This window comes from Girardinichthys multiradiatus, chromosome 8 (assembly GCF_021462225.1).
Source record: "Girardinichthys multiradiatus isolate DD_20200921_A chromosome 8, DD_fGirMul_XY1, whole genome shotgun sequence".
NCBI classification, from domain to species: Eukaryota; Metazoa; Chordata; class Actinopteri; order Cyprinodontiformes; family Goodeidae; genus Girardinichthys; species Girardinichthys multiradiatus.
The window spans coordinates 40,447,661-40,462,824 of NC_061801.1; the positions used below are offsets into that span (position 1 = coordinate 40,447,661).

At 45.3% G+C, this 15,164-nt stretch overlaps 1 long non-coding RNA gene across 2 annotated transcripts; it reads right to left on the reverse strand.

Moving 5' to 3' along the window:
* Positions 1-5,834: 5,834 nt before the first annotated feature.
* LOC124872894 lies at positions 5,835-9,814 on the reverse strand. 2 transcript variants are annotated; one of them, XR_007039383.1, is made up of 4 exons: positions 9,764-9,814; positions 9,555-9,605; positions 9,243-9,482; positions 5,835-6,835 (listed from the first exon to the last, which is right to left on the reverse strand). It is a non-coding gene; the product is annotated as an uncharacterized LOC124872894 (long non-coding RNA). The 2 variants fall into 2 exon arrangements; XR_007039382.1 differs by lacking the exon at positions 9,243-9,482.
* Positions 9,815-15,164: the final 5,350 nt, after the last annotated feature.

The window sequence follows — 15,164 nt, forward strand, 5'->3', positions numbered from 1 at the left end:
CATAGTCCCTCCAGCGTGTCCTGGGCCGTCCCCTGGGCCTCCTCCCGGTGGGACGTGCCTGGAACACCTCCCGAGGAAGGCGTCCAGGAGGCATCCGGTATAGATGCCCGAGCCACCTCAACTGGCTCCTCTCGATGTGGAGGAGCAGCAGCTCTACTCCGAGCTCCTCCCGGATGGCCGAGCTCCTCACCCTATCTCTAAGGGAGTGCCCGGCCACCCTACGGAGGAAGCTAATTTCAGCCGCTTGTATCCGTGATCTTGCTCTTTCGGTCATGACCCAAAGTTCATGGCCATAGGTGAGGGTAGGAATGTAGACCGACCAGTAAATTGAGAGCTTTGCTTTTTGGCTCAGCTCTCTCTTCACCACAATGGACCGGCACAGCGCCCCCATTACTGTGGCAGCTGCACCGATCCGTCTGTCGATCTCCCGCTCCATTCTTCCCTCACTCGTGGACAAGACCCCGAGATACTTAAACTCCTCCACTTGAGGCAGGAACTCCCCTCCAACCTGAAGAGGACAAGCCACCCTTTTCCGGTCGAGTACCATGGCCTCGGACTTGGAGGAGCTGATCCTCATCCCAGCCGCTACACACTCGGTTGCGAACTGCCCCAGTGCATGCTGTAGGTCTTGGCTAGAGGGGGCCAGCAGGACCACGTCATCTGCAAAAAGAAGAGACGAAATCCTCTGGTCCCCAAACCAGACCCAGGACCGGCGACAAAGGGCAGCCCTGCCAGAGTCCAACATGCACTGGGAACAGGTCCGACTTAGTGCCGGCAATGCGGACCAAACTCCTGCTCCGCTCGTACAGGGACCGGATGGCCCCTAATAAAGGGCCCCCGATTCCATACTCCTGGAGCACCCCCTACAGGGCATCACGAGGGACACAGTCGAATGCCTTCTCCAGGTCCACAAAACACATGTGAACCGGTTGGGCAAACTCCCATGAACCCTCGAGCACCCTGTAGAGGGTATAGAGCTGGTCCAGTGTTCCACGGCTGGGACGAAAACCACACTGCTCCTCCTGAAGCCGAGGTTCGACTATCGGTCGGACTCTCCTCTCCAATACCCTGGCGTAGGCCTTACCAGGGAGGCTGAGGAGTGTGATCCCCCTGTAGTTGGAACACACCCTCCGGTCACCCTTCTTATGTAGGGGGACCACCACCCCAGTCTGCCAGTCCAGAGGCACTGTCCCCGACCGCCACGCAATGTTGAAGAGGCGTGTCAACCATGACAGCCCTACAACATCCAGACACTTGAGGTACTCAGGGCGGATCTCATCCACCCCTGAAGCCTTGCCACCGCGGAGCTTTTTAACCACCTCGGTGACTTCAGCCTGGGTGATGAAAGAGTCCAACCCCGAGTACCCAGCCTCTGTTTCCACCACAGAATGCGTGATGGCAGGATTGAGGAGATCCTCGAAGTACTCCTTCCACCGCCCGATAATGTCCTCAGTCGAGGTCAGCAGTCTCCCGCCCCCACTATAAACAGTGTTGGCGAAGCACTGCTTCCCACTCCTGAGGCGCTGGACGGTTTGCCAGAATCGCTTCGAGGCCAACCGGTAGTCCTTCTCCATGGCCTCACCGAACTCTTCCCAGGCCCGGGTTTTTGCCTCTGCCACAGCCCGGGCCGCAGCACGCTTGGCCTCATGGTACCCGTCAGCCGCCTCAGGAGTCCCACAAGCCAACCACAGCCGATAGGACTCCTTCTTCAGCTTAACAGCATCCCTTACTGCCGGTGTCCACCACCGGGTTCTGGGATTGCCGCCACGACAGGCACCGCAGACCTTACGGCCGCAGCTATGGGCAGCAGCATCGACAATAGATGCAGAGAACATGGTCCACTCGGACTCTATGTCTCCAACATCCCCCGGGATCTGGTCGAAGCTCTCCCGGAGGTGGGAGTTGAATACATCCCTGGCCGAGGGCTCCGCCAGGCGTTCCCAGCAGACCCTCACTATGCGCTTGGGCCTGCCGAGTCTGTCCGGCTTTCTCCTCCTCCAGCGGATCCAACTCACCACCAGGTGATGATCAGTGGACAGCTCAGCCCCTCTCTTCACCCGAGTGTCCAAAACATGCGGCCGAAGGTCTGATGATACGACAACAAAGTCGATCATCGACCTCCTGCCTAGGGTGTCCTGGTGCCAAGTGCACTGATGGACACCCTTATGTTTGAACATGGTGTTCGTTATGGACAATCCGTGACTAGCACAGACGTCCAATAACAAAACACCACTCGGATTCAGATCGGGGAGGCCATTCCTCCCGATCACGCCTCTCCAGGTGTCACTGTCGTTCCCCACGTGGGCGTTGAAGTCCCCCAGCAGAATAATGGAGTCCCCGGGAGGGGCACTATCCAGCACCCCCGACAGGGACGCCAAGAAGGCAGGGTACTCTGCACTACCACTCGGCCCGTAGGCTGAAATGATAGTCAGAGACCTCTCCTCAACCCGATGGCGCAGGGATACAACCCTCTCATCCACTGGGGTAAACCCCAACATGAGACGGCTGAGCTGGGGGGCAACAAGCAAACCCACACCAGCCCGCCGCCTCTCCCCGTGGGCCACTCCAGAGTAGAAGAGAGTCCAACCCCTCTCAAGGAGATGGGTTCCAGAGCCCACGCTGTGCGTGGAGGCGAGCCCGACTATTTCTAGTCGATATCTCTCGACCTCCCGCACAAGCTCAGGCTCCTTCCCCCCCAGCGAGGTGACATTCTACGTCCCTAGAGCCAGCCTAAGCATCCGGGGATCGGGCCGTTGAGGTCTCCACCTTCGTCCGCCACCCAATCCTCTTTGCACCGGTCCCTCACGGTTCCCCCTGCAGGTGGTGGGCCCACTGGGGGATGGCCTCGCGTCTCTCGTTCGGGCTTTGCCCGGCCGGGTCCCGCGAGGAGCAACCCGGCCACCAGGCGCTTTCCGACGAGTCCCGACCCGAGGCCTAGCTCCAGGGTGGGACCCCGGCTCCGCCGTACCGGGCGACGTCACGTGCCTCGATATTGTGTTCTTCATGAGGGGTTCTTGAACCATTCTTTGTCTGACCCATCACCTAGAACCTGTTTGCCATGGGAGACCCTACCAGGGGCATTTAGGCCCCAGACAACATAGCCTCTAGGATCATTTGAGCACTCAAACCCCTCCACCACGTTAAGGTGACGGTTCAAGTAGGGTTCGTTCGTTCGTCTGTTGGACTGTTGCTCAATGGTCCAAAGTACTTTTTTCGGATGAAAGCAAATTCTGCAGGTGTTTAGAGTTAACTCGTTGATTCAGATGATTAGGTTCATAGCTCGTTTAGAGACCCTTTTAATGATATGCTAATTTTGTGAGAGAGGAATTTTGGGTTTTCATGAGCTGTATGCCAAAATCATCCGTATTAAGACAATAAAAGACCTGAAATATTTCAGTTAGTGTGCAATGAATCTAAAATATATGAATGTTAAATTTTCATCATTACATTATGGAAAATAATGAACTTTATCACAATATGCTAAATTTCAGCAATATAGCTTTACGTGCAGCATATGTTAGAGATTCTATTATTTGTGGATTTGGCAATCCCAGCAACAGACACACTGGTTACAGTTCCTTATTAAAAACCAGATCTAATTTCAAAGCCACTTCTATCCAGAAATGCTGGACGTAAGCACAGGTCCAGACAGTGTATGTGTCATGCACGTGTCAGGATCTGGGTTTTTGTCTGTTGTTTTGGTGCTGTTACTTTGCTTAGCCCCTAGATGGCGTGGAACCTGGAGAAGAGGTGACAGGTGTTCATTCCCTTGATTACCTGCTGAGGAGTATATTATGAGGAGGCTGCCAGCAACTAACTGCCAGAGTGTTGTCCTTTAGTGGTACAGCTTTAGCCACATTATCTTGTCTTGTTCCTTGCCTTGACTTCAAGTAATTTTCGATTTTTGCTCCTTTGCAGGATTACCTGAACCTGACCTTGCCTTTTGTGTGGAACTCTGCCTGGATTTACCTCTTCCAGAAGGAAGCCATTAAACTCCATGAACAAAGACCCAAACCTCTTGGACCTCGCTGGTTGGCAGCCTCCTGAATTCCTCACTCCTTGCAGACCATTCAAGAACCTTGTCCACCCTCCTCCTTTTCCACCGCGCCTACTTCTGAAGACCTGGACCCGTTAATCATTCTGGCACACAGTTACTCCATCCTCATCAGTCTCATGGATAAATATCTTTGTCTCTCCACTTCTCACCCTCTGGCGGATCTTTCCATTAACCCTGTAAGACTAACTCTTTATTCATTAGTTCAAGACCCTGAGTTTACCCTGCTCATCATCCTGTTTGTTTTGCAGTTGGTTTCCCGCTTCCTGTTTTCCCTGCTCACGTCACTTCACTGTAAATAAACACGTCACCGCAAAACTGTCTCCTGAATTGCTTTTCTGCATGTGGGTCAGATCCGTAAGAACCAATATGACAGCACGTAGCTGATATCCTTGGGTCCATCTTATGTCTGAGTTCGGGCGATATCTAAAGGCAATGCAATAATTTAAATCGTAATTCCTTTGCTCTGTTACAGATGGATATGTTGTTAGCACATGTCTGCCTACATAGCTTCTATTACCACCCCAAGGTCCTCAGCCCATGTTTGCATAATTGTATTGTTAGCCTTATGGAAGGCCTCATAGTATCATCTTACTATAGCCATATTGCTATGTCTTTTGTACATCAGTTGTTCAGCTGGTGACATTTCCAGAGTAATTTTATACCAAATTGGATATTTTATAAAGGGTTTGACTTGTAGGAATCTAAGGAAATGTGTGTGCAGTAAATTGTTTTTCAGTCTTAATTGGTCAAATGACATCATTCTGTCCCCTCAAATAAGTCGTTAGAAGTTTTGATACCAGCACTTTCCCACTGAGCAAACCCATTATCTATCATGCCTGGGAGAAAATCTGTATTTTTTGGTATCTGAGTAATTGGGGATGAGACCTCAGTTCTTTTTTTTCCCCCCCATTTCCTAATCATGTCCCATGCCTTTAGTATAGATTTAACAATCAAGTTACCATCTGTTACCTCTAATTTACTCCGATTCAGGACGAAAGGGAGACTAGCCATTTCTGTTTTATTTCATAGAACCTCAAGGAAGTGGAATGTGGTTAGCCTGAACTGCATTTAATAAAAGTTCTGGAAGACAAGTCGAGCTTCGTCTTTAACCAGATGACTGCAGCTTTCCACTGAGAATACCCAGCCTTTAGTTCAGTTGTGAATTTACCTCAAACCACCACACCATACGTTATCTTCCCATAAGTACACCCCTCCAAATCACTGAACTCAGTGTTTCCATCACTTCGATGGAGACAGGTGTAGACACTCCAGCACCTCTCTTTCTACCTACAAATGGATGTCTGGGTTCGGCTGTTGCCTGGAGAACTGTACTTTCCTGACAAGGAATCCTCCTTATCCTTTAGTATACCAAGACATTTCATGCTTCCAGCTCTGTGGGAACAGCTTGGGGATTGCCTCCTTATGTTCCAACATGACTGAGCCCCAGTGCACAAATCAGGGTCCATAAAGACATGGAGACAGAGTTTGGCATGGAAGAAATTCAGTTGTCGGTACAGATACTGACTTCAACCAGAGAGAACACTTTGGTGTTAATTAGAGCAGAGAGTGTAAGCCAAGCCTTCTCATCCAACATCAGTGTTTGACCTTACAAATGTGCTTCTGGAGGAATGGTCCAAAATTCTGATAGACACCTAAACTTTGTGGAAAAGGGAAAACCTGCTATAGCTGCAGAAGTTGGGCTGACACCACTGTAAAGCCTTTGTCTTACGAGATAAATGCCATTAAAGTTAGTGTGTGAAGGTAAATAACTCAATACTTTCAGCAATAGAGGGTATTTATTCCACTAATGCCTGTAGATGAATACTGTATACCAGGGGCCTCCAACCCCAGTCCTCGAGAGCCCTTGTCCAAATCCAGAAATTCTCAAACGGATCCCAGTTCCAGAACACCCAAATCAAATAAATGTTTCGTTACTGGGCTTCTCCAGAACGTGAAGGCATGCTGAGAGGTAAATCCGCCATTTGATTCAGGTGTGAGTAGAAATCCATTCAAAGTTGCTGGACAGTAGCTGAAGTTAGAGACCCCTGCTCTACTCAGAAGAACTTTGATTTATCTACATGTTATGGATGTTTGTCCTTTCAGTTCTCTGTCAGAGGACAACAGCTTTTAATTAAAAATGACCTGGTGATTTAAAAGAAGTCAAGCTGCCATGCATTCTAACATGTTTCCCAGGGCATTTGGAAGAGAAGCAGGCCCACAGCATCACAGATCCTCCACTGTATTTAACAGTAGGCATGAGGTCCTTCTCCATATCTTGATTTGTTTCACAGCAGACCCACCTGGAGTGTTTGTTCTGAGTCTGACCAAAGCTCAAAGTTCAGACTTTAAAAGAAGGTGGTCCAGGAGACATCTCTTCTGGAAGAGACAGCTTCCAGCTCAACAAAACCTCAGACCTGGATGCATACGTAAAGGAAATGTAGGGAACATTGACAGCATTTCAGATGGATCTGCTCTGGTATTTTTCATCATTCTCTTTTCACACTGCAGCAGGTTTACTCTTTGTGTCTCATTAAACCCCGAGCCACGTTGTCCCCCGTCACACGTCAGTCTGAGCATGTCTGAAGGACCAGTCATAATCCATTACCCCACTGTCACAGTAACTGTCACTCCATGAAAATGATTCCCAAACTGGTTTCATGCCTCATTATGAACCTGTGACCTCCAACTGAACAACCGTCCTCGGAGCAAATCATTTTATCCTAAACAGTGTGAGATATTCTCTGTGTTGTGAAGACTCCATGTGGATTTCAGTCAGACCTTGGATGAGAAAAAACAAAGCAAGGCAAAACTTGTCAGGTTGCACTGATGTGAAAGTTTAACTTCTTCAGTAATGCTTTTTTTTTTTTTAACCTTTTTCATCCTTGGACTCACTTTCTTGCAGTCTTTTAAAGCTGGATTTGAAATAAATTTCTAAATAGAGTCCTTTGGGTCCAAAGGAGCAGACTGTTCCCTCAGAGTTAAAGCAAATTTCTGACCCAAAATCTCCTGCTGTAGTAATGAATCCATTTAACCAGTAAACTGAATAAAACTGAGACGCATATAAAATGCAGATTTAATGCATTTTTTGTTAGAGCCCTCATGACCAGTTTTTATTAATCAGAATCAGAAAAGCTTTATTGCCAAGTACGTTTTTGGACATACAAGGAATTTGTTTTGGCATAGTCGGTGCAATACAGTACAAATTAAACAGTATAAACATATCTACAATATAATATAAATATATGTGCACAGTTTTAAGTGAGTGAGAGTAAATATAGAGCAGTATAAGATGCAAGAGCAATACAACAGTGCAGGTGATCATTGTGCAAGTAAAGCAGTGCAAGTAAAGCAGGAGTCCAAGCTGAGCATTAATGTAACTCAGAGTTACAGGTTACAGGTGTCCTGTCAGCAAAAACAGGGGGGGTGTGGGGGAAAGGGGGAATGTCAGGGTGGTTTCTGGGCTTTGTTAACAAGGCTGGTGGCAGATGGGAAAAAACTGTTCTTGTGGCGTGACGTTTTGGTCCGGATGGACCGCAGCCTCCTGCCAGAGGGGAGAGTCTCAAAGAGTCTGTGACCAGGGTGGGAGGGATCAGCCAGAATCTTCCCTGCCCGCTTCAGGGTCCTGGAGGTGTACAGTTCCTGGAGCGACAGTAGACTGCAGCCAATCACCTTCTCAGCAGACCGAATGACACGCTGCAGCCTGCCCTTATCCTTGGCTGTAGCAGCGGCATACCAGATGGTGATGGAGGAGGTGAGGATGGACTCAATGATGGCTGTGTAGAAGTGCACCATCATAGTCTTTGGCAGGTTGAATTTCTTCAGCTGCCGCAGGAAGAACATCCTCTGCTGGGCTTTCTTGATGAGGGAGCTGATGTTTGGCTCCCACTTGAGATCCTGGGAGATGATGGTTCCCAGGAAGCGGAAAGATTCCACAGTGTCAATTGTGGAGTCACAGAGGGTGATGGGGGCAGGTGGGGCTGGGTTCTGCCTGAAGTCCACAACCATCTCCACTGTCTTTAGAGCGTTGAGCTCAAGGTTGTTCTGGCTGCACCAGTCCAACAGATGGTCCACCTCCCATCTGTACGCAGACTCGTCACCATCAGAGATGAGTCCGATCAGGGTGGTGTCGTCCGCAAACTTCAGAAGCTTGACAGACTGGTGACTGGAGGTGCACCTGTTGGTGTACAGGGAGAAGAGCAGAGGAGAGAGAACACAGCCTTGGGGGGAACCGGTGCTGATGGTCAGGGAGTCAGAGACGTGCTTCCCCAGCCTCACGCGCTGCTTCCTGTCAGACAGGAAGTCAGTGATCCACCTGCAGGTGGAGTCGGGCACACTCAGCTGGGAGAGCTTCTCCTGTAGCAGAACTGGGACGATGGTGTTGAAGGCAGAGCTGAAATCCACAAACAGGATCCTGGGGTAGGTTCCTGTGGAGTCCAGGTGCCGGAGGATGAAGTGAAGGGCTAGGTTGACTGCATCATCTACAGACCTGTTGGCTCTGTAGGCAAACTGCAGGGGGTCCAGGAGGGGGTCGGTGATGTCTTTTAGGTGTGAGAGCACAAGGAGCTCAAAGGACTTCATCACCACAGAGGTCAGGGCGACGGGTCTGAAGTCATTAAGCCCTGTGGTCCTTGGCTTCTTGGGAACAGGGACGATGGTGGAGGACTTGAAGCAGGCTGGCACATGACATGTCTCCAGTGAGGTGTTAAAAATGTCTGAAGACTGGAGACAGCTGATCAGCGCAGTGCTTCAGGCTGGCTGGTGAGACAGAATCCGGACCAGCAGCTTTCCGGGCAACCAATACTTGCACCCCATCTCTGCATAATGAGCCTCGATAAAATAAACTACATCTTCTCTATGATCCCAGTTAAACCCCTCAGACTTGGATCAAAAGCTGAGATTCTGTCATAACATTTTATGGGCATCTAAACATATATGCACACATTTGAAAACTTTACAAAAAGGAACTCTTACATTCCTATATTACCATATCAGTCTGGATAGAAATTTAACAGACTATGCAAAGGAATAAAATCATTTAGAGGACACATTTGATGGAAACAATTTCATCCCTGTTAATGTTTTAGAAGAATCCTATGGCATTGATACAAGTTATTTGAATATCGCCAACTAAAAGCTATTTCCCAGTCCACATTTAAGGTGACACATCATGGGAGGCATCACTTACCAATTGCGTCACATCATTTCCACTTCATTTGTCTCCAGTTGTACTTTAGACACATGAATTGAGCTGCATCTTGAGGCTACCTTTTTCATGTCCAAAAATGATTGTAGAATCTGCAAACCCAGGACATCTGTTCTAAACTGCAACATGGTTTACCTTCTTTAACTTTTTGTTTCAACCTGGAATCCAGTGACTGGAGAAAGACTATTACCCTTCTTAAAGTAGGGTCATTTTCAGACATCACTGCAAAACACAAATCAAATTAGCAGTAGAATAAAGTGCTGGAAACAGTTAAAAATCAAAAAGTCTACTCACAGTTGTGCTGCTGCTTAGGTCCTCCATTTTGATTAATTGGTAAGCAGAATCCTGTGAACAGAACAGTTTAAGGAATGAGGCCACATAACCCTCATAAGTCATAAACAGCAGTAACACTCCCAGCCACACAGGTTGCCTCATTAATACCATCTTGACATACATTAACATTTTATCTGGTGTCCTACAAACTTGAAAAATAAGGTACAAACCATTCAGCCACAGAGCTGCTGCACACACAATCAGGACAGAAACAGCTCCCATGATTCCTGCCTCAAGGAGTTACCATCTGAGGTTTTAAATAGAGCCATCAGCAGGAGGCACAGCTGCAGGGCATCAACATTTAATTGGCTGTCCTCTCAGAAGCACAAAATACTCTGTGCTTGAGATCCAGGCCTTTATGTGACATGCATGTTCTGCTGCTTTAGGTAAATAGTTTTTATTGTTTTACAGCATGTTTTCATAAACCACTTTGATTAAGGAAAAAGATGATTACTCTGAACATTTAGGGTTAAGAACCCTGAGATAACAGAGAAAAGCAGGTGGAAATAAAATGCTTAAATATGTTATGTTCAGACTGCAAGACGTTCTGAAGCTTTAAACAGACAAAATACTCAAACTACACAAAGAGTCTGTCTTATGATTGTTACTGTTTTAGTGACAGTTAAACACGTTTAACAAACGTTATTTAAAATCAGCAAAGAAGTCACAAGAAATGTTTATTTAGAATGAACAGGTTTGTCTAAATCGAGACCATTATCGTCATTATCATCATTAAATAGAGACCATTATCATCAATGTAACCCAATTCCTTCCATCCATCCATCCATCCATCCATCCATCCATTTCACTTCCAGAGCCATAGCAATGGGTGGGGGGTTCCTATGTCCAACAGCAATTGGACCAGAGGTAGGTGGACTCTGGACACGTTACCAGTGCAATGCTTTATTTATTAATTTGGTTGGACCCAAACATCTAGGTACCAACTAAACAAAGTAGGGTAATTGTAAAATCTCACAAAAATAAATAATCTTGGTAGAAAGTAAATAACTCAACAGTTGTTCTTTAGAGAAAAAACCTAAACTGTCCTTTCTTCCTGATCTGGCAGCCTTGAGGAAAATGAACAAATTTCTCTGTTCTTGTGGAGAGTGTACAGGACTAAATCTGTTGGATGAATTTCAGTGTTGCCACATTATTCTGATGTAATTTTAGCTGTATCATAAAACCTAAAGAAGGAACCTCCTTCTATGTGCTGCTGATATAAACTACCCGGTTTTCTAACATGTGAAACAGTGTCGCTGAACTGAAGAGTTAAACTCAGACCTGACAGCCAGCATCAACCGTATCGACTGTCAGCTCAGAACATTTTCTGTCTGCTCCCCGCTGCTCGGACTGAATCCTGCTGGTAAACGGACCCCTGCAGAGCATTATGGGAAAGGGCTGGACTGGGGCGACATGCATCGGTTCATATCTCAGCGTGAGACTCAGTTAAAAGAATACACACAAACACACACACACAGTTAATCTTTGGTCTGATTTTTATAATTTCCCACTTCCTGGTTTTTCTTGCATGTTTTGGTTTATTTTTCTCTTCTGTGACACGTAAAGTGAAACAAATGTGGAAATGTTTATTAGGGTTAAACTTCTTTAACGAGGCGCCATAAAACTGATTTTACAGAAACATCAGTGGGTCTGCTGATGGTGTTGCTGGTAAAAAACGGTCCAATCATTGAGGCCGCATTAAATGCCAGGTTTAAATCTGTCCACTTGTATCTAAATTAACACAGATATCAACTCTCTACAGCAGTGCTTCACAGTTTAAACATGGTTAATCCAGGTATTCCTGATTTATGTTGCATAAACATCAATACACAGCAGGATGTAAAACTGAAGACTATTTTTCAATAGAATGATTCAACATTTTGTAGACTGTTACAGATATATTATAAGTGATTAGCTGCACAGCCAACATTAAGCATTAACTACTGGAGAAAGATTCAGAAGGTGGACAAATGAAACAACCAATGTCCTCACTGATCAACAAATGATCATTAGTCCAGCTGATCAGTCGTGTTTGTTTGTGTATGTTGTGCTGAAATCTAAAACCAGCTGTCTTCTCTGACACTGAGTTTAAAAAGCTGCAGCTGAAGCTAATCTAATTTCCTCCACAGCCACTTTAATGCTGCTTTCCTTTCCATTGTGAGGATGCAAACACTCCAGCTGCATGCGTGTGCAGCTTGTGCACAGATAAAGCCTGTGCACCCAGAGCAGCACTGCTGTAAAGCTCAGAAACCCACCTCAGTCCCCTGTTCAGCTGATTCATATTTAATTCAGTTTTGATTTTATCCATAAAACTGTAAAGAGACTCCCTGACGGCACCCTTCTCCTCTCTTTTATCAAATCAACAGAACAATGAGCTGTTCTCCGCTGCTCTGTGTTAGGAGAGATAACTAATGTGTTCAGCATTCATTCACATCATTTAGCCAGATAATCAGATTGAAACTGACATTTTCCATCCAAAAGGTCAACTTCACTGAGTCATCGGAGTTAAAAAAAAAAAAAAAACAGGATTTTCAGGCATCAATTCCTTTCTTCGACTCAGGCTCCGAGGGGACGATTGTTTCCATATTTCACATTTGGTCCGGCACTGAATTGAACTGAATGACACTAATCTCGGGTGCCACTTTAAAGTGCTGGTGATTTACATCTTTTGTGCCGCTGAGCTGGAAGTGACTGTGGAGCACTCATGTTTAAAATTTGCAGGTTCTTTATAGCAGTGACTTTTTTATTTGAAGCAGCGCCCACGGACATTTCTCTCGATATTACCTGGATTTATCTCTAAAAATGCTCAGGCGTAAGCAAACGTTGCTGTTAAGTGATTATTTCTTCAGTTTTACCTTGTAAACTCTGGGGTTTGGCTCTAAAACGTTCTCCTAACCCCCAAAACAAATCTGCAGCACACAGTTCTGCATATTAGACACTTTATAGAACATGAGCTGCTTTCCAATCACGTACAGTAAACTTTAAATTGCATTGCTAATAGCAGTTAGCTCATTCAATGACAGAAAATTTCACTGGATTTTTAATGTCCAAGTGGAAATAAGAGCGATATCATTCTTATTTCAAAGTTTTGACTTGTGAAGCAAACATGTAACAAAATGCTAATGTTAGCATGCTAAAGCTAGCATTCCAGCCTTACAAATCATCTTGCTTTAGCAGTCCTGCAACTGTCAGGATCGGCTGTAAATGTAAAATTTTCTTTGTCTAAAATTGATTGATTTCTACAGTTTAATTTTGGTCTATTCAGATTGTTAATTTAGACTATTTACTAAAATTCTACAAACTGTTTTTCTGTTAAAAAAACAGCGGCTCAGTTTAGCCAAGGACACATTTAAAAGGTGCACCACCCTTAGTCTAGATGGAGAGACATAAGCAATGACCAGAAGCAACTGTTGCTGCTTGTCGACCTGGGAAGGGTAATAAGGTCATCTCTAACTACCTGAAGCTCATCCAAGGTCAGAATCTCAGAAATAACCCAAAACCCTCCCAGACTCCATCTCAGACTTTACAGGTCTCAGTTAGCAGGTTAAAGGTCATCATGGGACGGTTACAAAAAGAATGAACAAGTATGGCTCTTCGGAAGGATTTAGGATCTTGGACCACATCCCCACTCAGAAAACCTCAAATGTCCACCTATCCAAAATCATTTTCAGTGGAAAAAAATGACTGAACCCCTTCATGTTTAACTGAACCTGATTTTGTTGACATGGTTTTTGAAAACCCAGTCCTGTGCAGGATTTATTTGATCTTCTGTGATGTTGATTCAGAACCCCACTATGTTTCACATAGCAAGGACCTCATTGGAAGCTTTATTGTGAACCGGTGAGCAGAGCTCTGCCAAATTACTCCTAAATGTATATCAGTGGTCTGCATGTGTGGTCACGGCCCCGAGTCCAGGTCGGGAAGCTCTGCGTCAGGATGAGTCGCAACAAACATGTGATCTGTCAGTGAGAAAAGGTGAAGAGTCCTGTAAGTGTGTGAGGGTAACCGACCCGATCCGACACCAGTCGCGGTCAAACAAACATGTTTGTCTTTTCTGAGGCAGATCTGGACCGACCCAACTGAAAACATCCCAAAACTGAATGTGTTGTCTGAATTTTTATCTATAACAATTTTCTCCACTGTTTGTTTCTTAAGAGCATCAGTAAATATTGATAAATGCAGTGATGAAGTTTAGTGATAAAAACATCACATCCTTTATTTAATGGTCCTTTATTTAGTAGGAATTGTGTTTGTGGGGCTTTGACTGCTGTGACGAACAGTTGGTTAAAAAACACTGAGAATATGGTTTAAATCATCACTTTTATCGTTATTTTCACAATAAATACTATGGAAGTCCGCCTCTAGGCTAGTACACAAATTTCATTTTTAAGGACTTTCTTTGTAATGTAATGTAATAAATATACATAAAAAGTTAATAATAATCTGTGTCATTATTCAACCGTTTAATAGAAATAAGACCTAAAACAGGAAAAAATGCGACGGACTGGCAACCTGTCCAGGGTGAACCCCGCTTCTCGCTCATAGATTGCTGGAGATAGGCACCAGCTTTCCCGCGACCCACTATGGAATAAGCGGTAGAAAATGACTGACTGACAGGAAAAAATGTCTTTAGACAGTGAGGAGCTTCATCTGAACGTCCATCACATTTATCAAACTGATCTGCAGCCAGAAGACGGTAGAGTCGCACCTCTTCAACATGTTTTCATTTGAGTAGAAGGAAAAAGTAGTAGCAGACATTACTCAGGTAAGAGTAAAAACTTATTTTTAAAAGGCGACTCAAGTACTGAGAAACTGGGCAGAACATCTGATTTATTTGGGAACATTTTAAAGTTATTTATAAATTCTGGTGTTTTAAAAAAATTAAATAAATAAATAAATATAACATCATAAAATACCCTGTGATATACTGACGACCTGTCCAGGGTGTACCTGCCTTTCGCCCACTGACAGCTGAAGATTGGCCCCAGCCCCCCCACGACCCTTGACCTGAATAAACGAGTGAGGACAGATGGATAAAATAACAAATCCAGGCAGAAATCCCATTTTTCCACAACGTAAATCCTCAGAAACCAATACTTACAGGAGATAAAGTATATAACAGAGAAAAATACTTTCAGAGACAGTCTCTACTGTTTACTGTATGTTCCCCTGACCTCCAAAAGGCCCAGCAGCCTCAGCAGGTAGAACATAACCTTAGAATAATGAAGCTTGTCTACAAACATGAGGTCTCACTTTGACATAAACTCTGGACTTCTGTGTCTGCTGCAGTTTTGGTAAAAACATCTTTGTTCTTCATTCAGTGAAATGACTCAAGATGAAGGAGCCAGAAAATGTGGAGTAGCAATACTTCAGAACAGGGACTCCAACTCGACTCGCTCTTAGGTTGTAAAAATAAGACTTCAGACTCGACTTAGACTTGGACTTGTGGTCTGAGACTCGAGTCTTAATACCAGTTTTTATCTCCTGTAATGAAGAGTGAAAGGAAGCAGTAATGTGAGCTTCAGACTGCAGCTGCTGCATGTTTTACTGTGAAAGGATGATGCTTGATTA